Below are 16401 nucleotides of genomic sequence, written 5' to 3'. Positions count from 1 at the left end.
AATTAAAATTCATTAGAACAGACTGTAAAATTGAGAAAGTATTTTTCATTCGCACAATTTTAAAATAAAATTTTAAGAAAATTATGAAAGGAATGAAAATAAAAGTGTGGAAGCAAGGTTTAAATATTATTTTATATCAAAATGAAAAAAAAAAAAAACAGATAATCAAGAACACGATGCACTTGTACTACTTCAATCACACATGTGATCTCATCGATCTAATCCAATCAACTTCTGTCTCCTACGCGTTACACAACATAAACTCAAACCAAAAGCTCCGAAAACGAAAAAAACCTACAATTTCAACTACGAACGAATCTTTCTCCATCAATTTTAATATTAACTTTTATCCACTATCGAAATCCACGCCATTTTATTTTACCACCATTAAAAACCCATAAAATACACCCTAAAATACACACGCCGAAATTAGAAACGAGTTTTATATTAAACGCGAATGCACGACGTTTTATCACCACGTGCTGCGTCCAAGAATAACCCAGTCGATCGATCGGTTAACGATCGCCTACTACCTAGCTTTGCACTAAATCAGCTGCACCTCGTTACAGAGATTACACCTTTGGGCATCGCCACCAACGAAACGAAATCGATCAAATTCAAATAACGAAATAACGTTTCAGATCTCGGCCAAGGAATATCAACGCTCCTTCGCGACAGAATCAAAAACACGAATCGCGCGCTTTTCGTCCTGAGATCTGAATGGAACTCGATTCGAACCGATCACCGACGAATCGCGATAAATATCGCTCAATCGGGCCGATCAACAACCACCTGTCAAACGTGTGCACGTTGTTTACAGGCTCTGCTCGAAGAGGCAGAGTCGCAGCGATCGGCCGAGCACGCACGGTTCTCGCCGCAGTGCCGCTAATCCGCTCGAAACATGTTCTCGACGCGGGGAACCGGGATGAAAAGCGTTTGCACGGGCGTGCACCCGTCAACTGATCGGTACTTACGTGAAACGGCGACGGATCAGCTGGTGGAAGAAGCCCCTGGAAAATCCGCTTTCCGCAGTCTCTCCCTGGTCTTCCTGAGGGAAACAAATATGGCGGTGCGCTACCAGTGGAGCTGCGATGGCTCCACCTCGTTGTTGCCGTATCGTACCAGAAAATCAATACTCCTGTTGCCCACCAATACCGAGGCTTTTTCCTCGAAACTCCCGCTCTCACGTCCACTGGCAACGATATCTTCCGAGGAGCTATACAGGACTGTACAGGAATATATAGCGATAGAGGAATTTCTTTCTCTCGTTTTATCCTCGATCTCCCTCGCTCTCTGTCCCTCGATCGTTCGCCCATCCTCGATGGGTTTGTATCCCTTCCGCCTCTGTCGTTACGCTTCGTTCAACGGTGGGAAAAAGTGGCCTGAATGGGAATCGGAAAATCAGATTTCCTGATCCCGTTAACCGGCCTCGAGTGCTATCGTTCCTATTGTCGCCCTCGGTTTACCACTGTTTCTGCTGTTTCTTTCTCTCTCTCTCTCTCTCTCTCTCTCTCTCTTTCTCTCGTGATCGATAGCCAGGGGCGAAATGCTTCTCTTTCTTATTGGATCCGTGTCGAAGGGCGTGATGATCGATCGATCCTCCTCGTTTTTCAACCATTCGATTTCGATTTCGGATGGAACCAAGACAGGGCTCTGATTAAAGTTTCTGCAACAATGGAAGTGGAAGTTAGCCTGCATTCTCACCGTTGTCACGGTGGTAGTTTTAACGGAAGGGGAGGAGGGGAGTGATATCGATCCGACAGTCGATGCGATGGAATTCGATTCTGCGGCATTTTTTTTCCCCCCCATTTTCAATTCGCGCGGTGATGTGGCTGCGGGGGTGAGTGGGGATAATCAGATGGAGAATAATGAAAATTACTTGGAGTACGGTTGGTTTTTTTCTTTTTTTTTAATTAATTAATCTTCGAGATAGGTTTAATTAGCCGCGAGTTTCGGATTCGAAGGACTTTAAACAGCCAGTTTTTTTTTTTTTTTTTTTGTATTAGACAGTTTGGTTAAAGTACTCACAGGGTTGTTTCGTTATGATTGAAATTCGCAATTGCTTCTTTTCTTTAATCTTTGAAAAATTCTCCGATAATTCTTTATAAAGATAAAGATCATAGTGAGAATGATGAGATGTAATTCAATTTTACTTTGATAAATACTCATTTATTTTCGCTTAAAAGTGAAATAAAATTTTATGAAGTTTCATCGTTGCCTCTCGGATTGGAAATAACTAATAAATAATATTACGGATAAAAACTAGTGTTCGTCTTTTCTCGCGTCGGTGAGACACGCGCCTTTCCATTCATTCATAAATCGACGACGACAGGATGTAAATAAGAAACAATTATATTCCTTCCATAAACTTTACTTTCCTTCGTATCGAGAAATTTAAAATATAAACAAAATACAAATTGGAAACCTGGTGGAAATATCCTTCAATACCGTAATCAATATTCGTAGTGTTCGACCGTCGGATTATACAAAATATTTATGTATATATCCCGCCAATCGAGAGAGTTCGCCTCGTGCTTTCATTACCATTTCACCGTTGGAAGTGGAAGAAACCAGACATCAATATCCTCAGAAATTGTTTCCGCGAGAGGAACATTCGTCTTTCAATTTTTACACTGTTTTGCGAGAAATTTTCAATATCTCGTTCCATTCGTTTCTTTCCTTCTGCGACGAAAGAGGAAAATAATTTGTTTCCAATAATTTGTTTGCGTCCAAAGCCCAAACAAACTATCATGACTTCGTTTCATTTCGTGCAAGGTAATAAATCTTGTAATAAACCGTGTCTTTCCGTATGAAAAGAGGAATCCAATTTATACGTATGTTTTTGTTGTGTAATGTTTGAGTTTAGATTAGATTAGAAGTTAAGTTAGGCTAGATAATGAATGGAAGGAATATTCGAAGATTAAATGCGTAACTGAGATTATGTTCGCTTAACTTAATCGTAACTTCGTTAATTCTGAAACTGATGCAAATATTCGATCAAGACTTGGCTGGTGAGAAATATGGAAATGCAAAAGACACAATGATTGGAAAGTGATCGATCGATCAAATGATGATTCAATTGCAACATGGAATAGATCCATCAAATAGATCCATCTCCTGTGTAAATCCAAGTGAAATATAATAAAGAAAATTGGTTTTATAATTTTCGAAGTACTATTTATGAATAAAAGTATCGAGAGAAGCTTTATTACGATTGCCTCATGTCCCTAGTTTCTTTTTTTTTTTTTTGTTTTGTTTTTCGAGCGGAAAACAGACGAATAAAAGAGGCGAAAAACGATGCCTCCGGCGATTAATCAACACCGACTTTGTCTACGGTTTTTTTTTCGTCGTTGGAAATATTCCCCGAGTTCTTATTATTGGTGACAGAGTGGTTGCAATGATTATTTTTTAACCCCACCACGACTTTCCAATTTGTACGTCCCAATTTTGATTTATTAACAAAGAGTGTGATCAGTGTTTCAAGAAAAATTTTAGCCACGTTGAAATTGAAAAATGTAAAATTAATTATCTTGTAATATCTTTATTTTCTACTTTTTTTTTTTTTTTGATTTATTTTATTTTATCTTTGATTTATTTTATCTAGAAAAGGAAATAACGGAAACGTCTTCCTCTTTATCGAGATGTGGCATATAATCATTGGGAAATTGTGTAAAAACGTATTGAAAGATCGATCATCAAAAGATAAAAAAAAAAAACAAACAACTTCATCGAGGAAGATTATATTTGTTATAAATCAATAATTTCAATCTTTCGATCTATCTCTCGAAAGATTCTCGACATTTTTCTCCGCCGGACAGAAATTCTTTTTAAATTTATTTACCTCCGTTCCGTCGACATCCTCTCCACTCCACAATGTATTTCAGTGAAAATTTTTACCGAGTAAACGTGCACATGGAGTTGCAAAAAATAAATAGGACTCGAGGAATCATGAAATTGCAGCGAGTATATCGATGACTTAATTTCTTCCGTCTCCGTTTCGTTTCTTTGCACGGTGAATAATAACCAATTGGCAAGGCCGGCGGTTGCTTCTGCAGTAAGAAAATAAATTAGACCAGTTGGTTCACGTGCCAAAGAAATTGGCGTTGAAACCTCCTGAGAATTGGTGTTTCGTGTGGAGGTTTCCGTGGGCTCACAAATACAATCGATATGGTAAACGATGCACGTGTGTAGGAGAGGTAATACTTTTAGTGTTGAGAAAATTCGGGGAAGGCGTACATCAGTGCGAAAATAAGAACCTGTCTCGTCGTTTTTGCGATCGCTTTTTCCGTATTTCCTTTTCAAGCTGACACGTGACGGAAAGAAAGAGAAGGATTTCAATATTGTTTCCGAATATTTGCATATAAGTAGCTTTGTTCATAAGTAATTAAAAACAGTTGCGAATAAAATAAGGTGAAATTGACAAAATTAGAAAAAAAATTTTTAAGAATTCTTATATGTTTCATTTCGAATTTTATTGTTAGATACAGTTTTTGGCCGAAAAATTAGAACCATTCGAGATTTTTTTAGTTTTTTCGTTTTTACCTAATAAAATCTAAAGACCTAAATGAGATCGTAAATTGCAAATTTTATTAATTATTAGTGTATTTTATACACACATAAATTTTATATCTCTCATCATTCAATATAAATCCAATTGAGAGTGTCTGAATTATACATGAAATATCAAACTTTTCTAAGTTTTTTAATTCATAGCTATAAAACGAGATTTCATTTTTCATCTATGATAATCGATTTATTTTCCACCATAAGTATTATTTTTTAAAATAGATATCTCTAGAATATCGTGGAAGAATTTGTTATAAATACATATATATTTCCGCTCACAATTAAATAGAAAATTTTACTTTCTTTTTCTTTCCTAAAGAAAATACATTTTTTTTTACAACTCAAAACACTTATTTCATCCCGTAATCATGGTCGACGCAAATTTCTCGTAAATTTTAAACGGACACACCGTTACGCCGTAATCGTAATGATTGCGGGGCGAAATAACATAATCCAGGCGTTTAATGGCGCGATGAATTTCAGCCATAATGTATCATACGTTGTATCCCACGAATCCCCACATTTCTATCGCGCGAGGATAATAAAATCAGCGAGGACAATTTCACAAGAACACGGTGATTTGTCACAGCGAGAAACATTCGAGTCCAATCCGGCTGTAATCGCTCGCTTTTGCAACTCGCAGGAATATAAAACGCGGCTCTCTCGGTTCACAATTATTATCGTTGTTGAATTACACGATCGAATCACGAGGTGTATCGGCCGCGTTTTTATTTATGATTTAATGAAACTATTCATCGTCCCAAGAATTATGCTTTCGTGTATAGATACCGTGTCCAAACCATTTCTTCGCCAATGGTTCGTGAATGTGAATCGATAGGGAAACAAAAACTCCTCGTTCGAGCATCGTCGAGCACAACCGCCGAAATTAAATCAGTAACTATTCTCAATCGTTTTTTTTTATGGAAAATCGCGTTTATTCATTGAATCATTGTGGTGGTAATTGGCGAAAACTGTCAGAATTTCTCTTGCTCCAGGAATTTTCAATGGGGACGATATTTTGATTGGGAAAAGACAAAGGAGAGAATCAAAATAAAACACCGCGAGAAACGAAATGTTTACGAGTTTTCTTAAAAAGAATGACCGAGGTGAAGAAAAAGAAGAGCGTTTGGGATAGAGTGGTTTATCGTGTGAATGAGAATACGTGGCCACCCAAGGATTTGATTTCTTTTTTGAATGATGAAAAATGATGCGTTTAGAAACGCAGAAAGATAGCAGAAAGCACGCATGAGACAGCCTTGAGTCAAAATTATTAAATATTTATATTTTACGTTCTTAAATACAACCAAAAACTTTTATGTTATTTATTATCTTTTCTTACATAAAATAATTGTTTCTTCCATTTAAAATTGAAATGTGAGAACGCAAAGGGGATATGCAAAAGTATAGATTAATTTAAACACGTCGCCTCAGAAATTATATCCTCTTCAACGATTTCGAAATCCTTAGAAAAAAAAGGAACTCAAAAGTTATTATTATTAAAAGGATCCACCGTACAGAATCTTTTTTTAATCGTTGCTCTTGTTGCACTTGTCACTGCCACGTCCACCTCGCGCTCCCACCTAATTGCAGTTGAACCATGCTTAGCTTAGCTCTAGATTTATCGGCGTCATTTGCATTTGACGCATCGCGTAATGTATGCAGATTTTCCGTGAAATCAGTTACACGGAACTCCCGGATGGAAATTCATCTTGCTCTCCGAATGATCAACGAGTTTCGCTCTATGCAAACGATAGATTTATCCCGTGTGCATTGCGAATTGTATTTAATCAGGATGAAGGAAGGGGAGGAGGAGAGGGGAGAAAACGTAAAGATACAAAGAGAAAATGTGTCGAGTTCGAGATGAGAAAGACAGCGAAAAGTTATCGGTGGCGAGCAAATGGGAAGACCATTTGCTGCTGTCGAAGACCTGATAATGTCATTTGCATCTGACACGCTGCCAGTTAACTGCGTGAATTATCGATAAATTCAATGGACATTACGGGGAATGTCCCATATTTGTATAGCGTGCCGGCCACTGACTTGAAACATACGTAAGCCTACGTTATTCACTTTTTACGCTTACTACTCTTCTATTGAATTTCTCTCGTGGAGAAATATTAAAAACCGTCTTCTCGATCTGCCTAACGTCAGAATTTAATCGTGAATATCTCCTTCTACGTTAACGAAATCATACTTCATCGACAGAGAAAAGAAGAAAGGCCATCGAGATGGACAGAGACACAATCACAATTAACACGAAGGATATAACAAACAGTGTGTCACTCGTATCGGATACTCGTGAAGGATTATCGACAAATCCGTGGAAACAACGTGCACGGATGCGAGGAGAAAGACGGTTTGGCCCACATTTCGTTTGGCTCATTGGCTCCCGGCCAATTTTCCCGAGGAGCCCATCACCCTAAGAACAAATCAAGCCTCTCTGGAACGACACCAGGTTAAATTGTTAAGGCCAATCTTTTCTCTGTCACCGCGACTTCCGAGCCGCTTCTCTCAAAGCGCGTTTCTCACAATGGCGATTCATCCCCTTTGTGAAATCCGCCTCGCGCTCGCCGTCCGCCGCAGGCTTGAAAATCGCTCGGGTCAAAGAGGCGTTTATTCGCGATGAGGAAGAATCGCGAATTCGCGGAAAGAGAGAGAGAGAGAGAGAGATAGAGGGAAAGTCGAGCCAGTTCCAACGGCATCGATCCGGGATCAGACAGTGTGGCAGTCATTCGTCACATCCGGCGAACAGCTACGAGGCGAATACTCGAAATTCATTGTGGATTATTACCAAAATTCCTGACATTCTTGCCTAAGCCTTGTTGACTTCCACGCACGTGATTCGTCGCGAGCCGCGCACGGAATTTCGGCCAGTATTATATTATTGCGTTCTGAACAGTTGTCTTGCCGCTTCCGTGTCGTCGAATTTTTATCGGCGGGATTGATTTTTTAGTTCTTTTCTGGGATCGCACGAATCTTTATTGTGAAAGAAACGATGCGAGTTGCGATCGATGAAGAGGAAATTATTTATGATCGAGTGTTTTATAAGAGCGATGTGTAAGAGTAAAAGAATGATCTCTGATGTTTGATCTATGATTAACAATAAATAATAATTTAAAACGGGGCAAGAATTTGATTTATATAATGATCTTTATTTAACAATAAGAACAATAGATCCGCTTCTTCTTTTCATTCGTATCGAATCTTCCTTTGGAAATTACACGTACAAATTACAAGATTCGTTGGCCAACAAAAGAGTTTAAAAGCTAGTTAAAAGTTGTTAGTTTCTCGAGACCGATCTTCTTTTTCGTATACCGTGAAATAATTAAAGGGGAGCTCGCCCGTTGAAGTTTCCCTCGGATTAAAATCGACGAGGAAGATGACTCTTTGTGTAATTATTCTTTAATGAATTCTCTCGCTGCATCGATTCGGGCTATCAAACACCGCAAAAAAAGATATTTCCGTAGTAAAAGAAGAAATATAAAACGAAAAGAACAAGTGAAAGACTCTGATTAGACGAAATTCATCCTTTAATTCAAATTGGAAAACAATTGTAAATAGGAATAAAAAATTTAAATGTTAATTTTATAAATTAACATAAAATTATTTGCTCGAAATGCCATTTTACAAACGTTACTCGATATGAATGAATCAGGAAACTTCTGTGTAAACACGTTCTACTTATGGAAACTCTCGGCTGACCATATCTTCCTTGTACTACTGAAGTCAGAGTTTGTTTAGCTTTCGCCATAGTGTAACGAGTTTCTACGATAAAGCAGCAGATGTTATAACACTGACGGCAACACGTATCGTTCTACAATGATATGATTCTGAAATTTCGTGCCCTTAATGCATTAACTGGCTGTTTTATTCGAAAACTAGCACACGTCACTGACTGCTCTAAGAATAAGATGAAAATGCAAGTAAGTTTAATTAATTTCATTCGTATATATTTCTCTGCCATTCAAGAAAATTTATACAAAACTGTAATAAAGATATATTAAATTCCTTTTCTATCGATTCGTTTACGCGACTAAAACGACTATAAATCTTGCCTCTCGTTCAATTTTACGACCATTATATCACAAAAATCTACTATACGTATATATATAATATACATAAGATAATATTATACATAAGAAGGAATTCCAGTAGTAGTTCAAGTGTCACATTGATCAGCCGTAACACGAAACAATTACTTTCTTGAAATACGTACGATAAAACAGGGTGAGTCGTAAAACTACGCATAAACATTCAGAATCAGAAGGTTCACGATTCCAATTTCTCCCATTTGCAAACGTTTCGAGGGAGAAACGAGCAAAGGAGTTGACAGTAACAGGCGACAAACACGTTGTTTACATATTCTATGCAGTTGGCGGAACGATCGAACGAGCACACGTTTCCTTTATACGTGGATCCCTCGAAATAATTGTTATGGGAAGGTAGGGGATGACTTACTTTCTTATTACGGTTAATCCATTAGATTCTTCGAAAACAACGTAAGCAAATATAAACAAATATATATATATAAACGTTCCTCGATTCCTTGAACGAATGAAACTTGATGACAGTTTAACGAGCAAAAGAGAACACGACGATCGTGCATTCTCCCTCTAAATATTATATCTGAACACTGAAAGGAAGGATAAACGTCTCATTAGTCCAATTTATTCGAAAACGCCGAGGAGTTATTTGTTGAGATGAAATGGAATGGATATTATTCGATGTTCTTTTTTTTTTTTTTTTTTTTTTTGACTAATCCAACGAGGACTAGTTCTTTGTTAATCGATTTAATGGAATTTTTCTTTTAGAGAGAAAATGAACGAGGTAAAGTAAGAAAAAAGTGTATAAATATTTTCTTATAGCAGTAGTAATAACTATTTGGAAAAACTATATTTATTTTATCTATAGGTCGATGATATTACGATGGATTTTATATGGATCGAAAATGTAGAATAAAATATTTTAAAATTTAATATTTCATCGTTGAGTAAATCAAGTTTGAAAATTTTTCAAACACAAGTGAAATTAGCTGATTCGGAGATACGAACTATCGATAGGTGAAATGAAGTTTTATCGTCGTTTTAAATTCTCGTTTTTTTTTTTAAAATCAGTTTTTTTATATCAAATCATGAAATATAATTTTCTCTAAAACTAATTTTTATAATAAAAAGTTATTCTATATTTCTTTTTATGTTCGTATCAATTTTTACTATACATTGATCATCTTCAATAATCAATAATTTGACTCTCTCTTCGTTTCATTATATTAAAATATCATCCATTTTATATATTAAAGAAAGTATCCTCACACGTTGGATCATTCGTCCAATTATCCAATTTTTATCTTATATTAATTATCTTCGGTAATCTGACTCTTTTTTTACAATCTTTATATTAAAATAATGCATAACGAAACAAACATATTATTAATTTCGTGATATAATTTATGATTAAATAAATCAATGGTGTAATTTATACATAGACAGATCATCCCATGCAATTTTTACAATATACATTAATCATCTTTAATGTCAGTTCACGACTTGCATTCCACAGATACAGAAAAATTGATTCTCGCTTTCGTAAGAAAGAAGAAGAAGAAGAAAAAAGAGGAAACGAATATCGCTGTAACGATATACGGAATGATCAAGTGGTTAGAAGTATTCTATCCATGCGGCCTGCCTCAGTAAAGAAACAAACGTAGCTAGTTTCGAGTGCAGAGTTCGAGGGTGTACTTCACTTTCAATACGAAGAGGTGAAGCGGATCATCGGGAGAAGGTTCGTTACGACATTGTTCCCAAAGTGCAACGTCCTGTCCGCTTGTTTTCATCGATCTACCCGACCTGTTGTTAGAGACTAAACACTTAGTCACTTGATATTCGAGTGCTAACGAACGACGAGTAGAAAGAAAGCCTCCTCTTTCGAACGAAAAATTATCGGTCGAGAAGCACGAAAGAAACTTGTGTTCTAATGCGAGGATCGTGATGTTTCCAAGCTCAAATCGTTTATTCGACGATTATTCGGTGAAATTGAATTCATTCGTACATACATTGAGCCTCAATGATGTGAAATTTTCTGTGTGTTATACTAATAACACTTTTAACTGTTCCAAATTGGCAATAACGAGATTGAATATCGAAAATGAGATTATGATTGGCAGAAGGGAAATACAATGAGGGAGGATGAAATTATAATTAGTCGAAATAAGTTTTAAAGATTTACGAAATGGTATTAGAGGGACTATAAGATAATGTCACCCATGTTCAATCAAGGGTGAATGACATTGGATAATTGTTTCATCGTCACATTGAAACTGGTACGATACGATTCGCGTGTTACGGTGATCAGGCCACGTTTTAACACCGCATGGAATAATTCTCGAGTTTGAAACACGGGGAAAATCGGCAATTCTCAGAAATTCGTAGCCGTGATATCGTGATACAACCACGTTTCGCTGCTCAGAATGGGTTTACTTTGTTGGCTTTTGTAAAGTGATTAAAAGCGGTGAATGATACGAGTAACATTTTGTTTCTCCGGCAGTTTTGGTATCAGTGAAATGTTAGAGTTGGTGATTTATCGTGGTTACTTTTAGACCGGGAATAAATATTAAATAACGAAGATTTTGATCTGTGTGCAATGTCGATAGTTCTAACAATGATTTCAGATATTATGGCAAGTAAAATATTCGTTTATTATTTTCGTATTTTTAAAAGAACAGAAAAGATAAGTTATATTATCATAGTTAAAGTATATTGATGAAGGTACGAAGTATTCGTGTTTTTGATTATGATACGATGAAAGAGACGAATTGATAGAAATATATTTGATTTTAATTGTAATATAATTAATTTATTTTCCGAAGATTTTAAAGACAAATTATAACGAATATTGTTGTCTACCATTGCTAATTATATCCGTTATTATTGTGCGGATGCGGAATGTATAATTTATTATATTATATAAAATAATAACAATTATAAAATTATAAAACGGTTATTATAAATCCCCATGCATTTCACTGATTTCAAAACCGAGATTTCGCAATTATCTCTCAGGAGAAATATTGCTCGTATCATTTACTGCCCTTAATCAGTTTACAAAACTCAAAATAAAACAATAATAAATTGTTCGTCTAATTGCGATTGTTTTATTATATTTGACACTATCTTTATAATTTATTTCTCTCAAAAGTAATCTCGTTATACGAATTAATCGTTTAGAAAAAGTAAAAGAATGAAAAATTCTATAATATTTATTTTTATGCAACACATTCCACACGAAAAGTTAATTACTGATAAATTCATTTCAATCACAATGTTAAAAGCAATGAAGGAACGAACTTTTACTGGATAGTGAATAAACGAAGAATATTCTTTCCATAATTTAACATTTAATTTCGGTCCACTTTTCAATTAGTGTTTTCGAAGTGGTTTCATCCTGTTATCGACGGACAATCAAATTAATACGAAGATTCCTATATAGATGGTCCATAAGTGAAACGCTATTCCTGAGAGAAAAGATCGATTTACAGTGCCGGACAAACTAATTTCTCAGCCTCGTCTGGAGCATAGCTGCACCAGGGCTAACCTCGTTATACGATTTACAACTGTTCCAAACTCCCTCCTAGACCGGTTTCTTTCTTATTGGTTTCTGCCCGCGGCTCCAGGGCTGCATCAGCATTAGGTCATTAGGGAAACCCTGGAGGGTTGCATGTGCGATCTTGGACAATTTTCCAATTTCTTCCAACTCATTTTAATCCGAAAGATAAAAACTTGTCTCATTATCAAATCATATTTTTCTAGAGATCCCACGCCTCTTGCAGATTTTCACGAAGCGTCTTTGGTTAAATTTTTCAATCCTATTATTTTTAATTCTAATAGATCTTATATCATTGTGTTACGAAACAAATTTCCAATTTGTTCAAAAAAGATGTGAGAGATTCGTTGCAGAATTTCATCGTGTAGTAATCTCATGAAATGTGATGTCTGACGCAGCATAATCTAATGAATTTTTCTCGCATTTAAGAAATTCTTTTAGCAATAAATTTTCCAATAATTTTTCACTTATACTTATCTTTGCTCATTTGATTTCGAGTTTAATAGCATATTCTCGGCTCTGCCCAATCGCATAATTTCGTATCCACGGTTCAATCTAATCCCTGCAGTGGTGTTATGTAAATTAGCAAGCATCAATGGCCGGTTATCGATAAGCACGTTGTAACACGACCTTAAACATCAGACATCTATTAAAATATCTTGGCTAATTTCCAATGAACTTGGTCGTCTATATGCAAACCAGCCTGGTATTTTATCAAACCGATAAAAAAAGAAACAACCGAAATTCCACAAATTTTGTCGACCTTTCTAGACAAAAAAAAAAAAACGGGGGCGTTTGTTAAGAGAATAGATAGCAATGTCTGAGGAATGAATCATTTGGAATGGTCACGAGCAAAACCTCGATGGGTTGGCGTTAAATCATGCTGGTTGTTTTCACGAAACTTGGTAAACCAATTCCACCATTTCCGGTCGTGAATTACGAGAAATAACGTCTCTTTAACTTCAATCACGATCTTATTATGACTCTCTCTCGTCCAATATTGTCCTTCTATCGATCCTTACGTATGGAAAATTTTGCCGAACGAATTAAAGCTTCGATAATTGGATCGTGTCCATTTGTAATTCTTATCTGTTTAAATTTTACAAGTCGATTTAAAAGGAAGTCAAATTTTAACACAACATTAAGTTCAATCATTCCAAATTTCTTTTATTCAAGCATATTCGAAAAAAGAAAAATTCATTCCAGAAGAAGTATAAACGAATTCACAAATGTTTTTTTGCCCCTTAAATTTACCCTTAAATTCTTAATCTCTCAAGTGTATAAAATAATTTAAAGAAAAAAAAAAGAACACTTGCTAATGGAATTTTCACAAAGATTAGATTCATTTTCAGAAACAATGAAAACACAAATTTAAAAGATAAATTGGGTAACAAAAATTTGTTTCTATGAAATAATAACTATACATCTCCTTGCACACGTAGCTAGCTACACTGATTTCTACCAAGCAATGAAAATTCGCGGCCAAAATAAAAAATAAAAAAAACGCGAGATATATCTGGCATTATCCAAACGACATTGCTCGCACGCGTTAACAGCGATACACAGACGAAGAGGGACAGAGAGAGGGAGTGGAAGAAACAAACAAGGGAGGGAAAGAAAAAAAAAGAGCGGCGGATGATGACAATGGAAGCGCAAGGTCGTGAAAACAAGAAGCAGGAAGGCGTAGAAGATGAGACGAGGCATAGGCAGGGGACGCCCTGGTGTCGGCTTTGAGCGTGGTCGGTTGGCGGCGTCGACGGCGGCGGCAGCGGCGGTCGATGCCACCAGATGCCACTGTGGCGCTGTCGTCGCTCGAAAATAAGCTCGCCCAAAAGCTCGGCCGACTGCAGTAGCCCGGCATCCGTCGGCGCCGCGGCCAGGACGAAAATTTCCCGCGGTATTCCACCGTCGTTGTCGTGTGAACCTCGCCGATGGGAGCTCGACACTGATCGAGGAGAAGACCGACTTGACAATCGATCATCGTCGTCGGGGATCGTCCCGCGAGGGGAGAGGAATCGTCAAGGGAAAATATTGGGGGAGTGGAGAGGAGAGATACATCGAAGGGAACGACGACCATGAGGCGGCAGCCACGACCAGTGGACTGAAAGTTGTGCTGGCCCGTTATTCCTCCCTCTTCTTCCTTCCGATTATTCTTATCCTGGCCAGAGCTGTGCGGTTCGGAGAAAGAGCGGGTTCGATCGAGGCGCGGTGATTCGCGAGATCGCGCGACAAATGTGCACGGGGGTGGACAGTGTGACATAGTGCGGCGACGAAGAGCGACGGGGAGGGAGGGAAAGGCCCTGTGTGAGCGAGAAGAACGCGGGAAGAGGAGGAGGTGGGACAGGATGCGGGGGCACAGGAAGAGGGCGCAGAGCCCCGACGATTTCTCTTCTTCTTCATAGGGGGTACGGTTCCTTTCCTTTCCTTTCCTTTTTTTTTTTTTTTTTTTTTTACTCGCGAAAGCAATCGAGCTTTCTCTTCCTTTTCGGTTGATCGAGGTGTATCGCGGCACCCAGCCTTGTGGAGCTTCTTCACGGAGAATGGACGGGTCAGGGGGTGGTGGTCGTGGTGGTGGTCGCGATTCAAACCGTGTCGCGTACACCCTGTCTGTACAATCCCGCGGTGATACGTCTCTATCTAATAATAGATGAGAATAACAGTCGAGTGGAACGAGTGGGATTTTTAGAAGATCTTTAAGAATCATTGGCCCAGTTTCGAACGACGGTTCCTATTGAATGTCCCTCGAATTTCCTCCAAAGAGGGATGGATTTTCGGCAACACGTGAAACTTCTCGTGGATCCGTATAAAACCTTTCGATACTCGGAAATCCAAGAGACGGTAGTCGAAAATCTTCAATTAAATTTCCGTAGGTGAGAAGGATACTCGAGATCCTCCTCCATTGAGAAAGGCCAACTGAAGGGGGAAGGGAGGAAAGAGGAGGGAGGGAGGGGGGGGAGGGGGATGCGCGAACTCGCGAATTAAAAAAGAACACCCGTGCATGTACTAATTGCTGGTTAACGAGGCAGGCCTGACTGCTTCCATTTGCAAACGGTGACGCATCTCCCCTCGCAGATTGGATCCTTTCGTAATCAACGTGGACAGTTAATGCGAGGCATGTTGATTTACGTCAAGTGCCTCTGTAAATGCAAACCGTCCCTCCTCCCCTTCTCCACCCATCGCCCACCGCTTTGTCGTGAAAGGGTTGGCGCGGGACAATTTGATCATTCCGGGTAGAGAATGGGCTTGTCGTAATCCAAATCTGTGAATCGAGGTAAAATTTCATCACGAAAGGAAAATATGTTCTTATTATTTCGATATCGAACAGTTCGAGCGATTCTCGAATTAGATATTTGAAATTGAATTTTTCGAGAGCTTGTTTCGTTTCTCGAGTCACTTTGAATTTTATTAAGAGATGAAAAAATTAAAGTCGAGTCGAGTCGAGTTGAAAAATTCCAGATATTTAAAGAAGATGAGAAAGAAGAAGTTGGTTAAACGTAATTCGATGAATTTCTCCATACGTGAGAAACTTTCTTTGTCGTTGGTAAAAGGGATTTCTAAATTTGTGGTACTTGGTAGTTTCAGTGTCAAGGGAACGTTAAAATAATGACTCGTCCGTGTAATAAGTGTTGCGGTAAAAGATAAAAAGTTGTAGAAGATCTAAATATAAACTGGAATTCTCTTTTTCCACTGCGAGGCAGTCGCCGTATGAAAGTGGGCAAAAATGTAAAATGACAAAGGACACCGATGAGGATGATTTCACACAAAACACTCCTTTGAGCTATCTCTCTCTTTCTCTCTTCGTCTTCCTCCCCTCCCCCCCTCTCTCTCTCCCTCCCTCTCTCTGCGTCTAGCTTGAGTTTTTTTCTGACGTAACTTGCCGGCACGAGGCACGTCGAGTCAATAAAGGAACACAGAGCACTTTGTGGCCGTGAAATCTAGTTTCTTTGCACTGCAAACCGAAAATCGAACGGGGAAAAATGTTATTTTCGATAACACTTTGAGTATATCTTTTTCCCTATAACGTATCCTGTTTTGTTTAACATTTTTTGTTTCGTTTGAACGTGACAAAAGAACAGCTTAGAAATTTTCTTGTTTACCGTTATTAAGATATCTCGTAAATAATTTCATTCTTCCCCTTCAACTTTTTTCAAGTCAAGTAGTCCTTTCTTTTCTCAAGGAAAGTTATTCACTAGACGAATACCTGTTTGTTAATCCTATTTGTTATTTGTTCGTGTT

General features: G+C 37.8%; 1 protein-coding gene across 4 annotated transcripts in view; it reads left to right on the top strand.

Moving 5' to 3' along the window:
• Positions 1-16401, top strand: part of LOC100863240 (temperature-induced paralytic E) — an 86198-nt gene that overhangs the window by 40598 nt on the left and 29199 nt on the right. Inside the window, exon 1 of one of the 4 annotated variants that reach the window (XM_086916702.1) lies at positions 14012-14570. The exons of the other annotated variants lie outside the window; for them this stretch is intronic. The gene's annotated coding sequence lies outside the window, so the exon portion shown is untranslated. Of the gene's footprint in view, positions 1-14011; positions 14571-16401 lie in introns of those variants that run through there. 4 annotated transcript variants of the gene reach the window in all.

Source organism: Apis florea, unplaced genomic scaffold (assembly GCF_048593485.1).
Source record: "Apis florea isolate Af1SG1 unplaced genomic scaffold, ASM4859348v1 contig_3803_pilon, whole genome shotgun sequence".
NCBI classification, from domain to species: domain Eukaryota; kingdom Metazoa; phylum Arthropoda; class Insecta; order Hymenoptera; family Apidae; genus Apis; species Apis florea.
The sequence above is the reverse complement of the archived record's forward strand: the minus strand, read 5'-3'. Positions and strand labels throughout refer to the sequence as shown.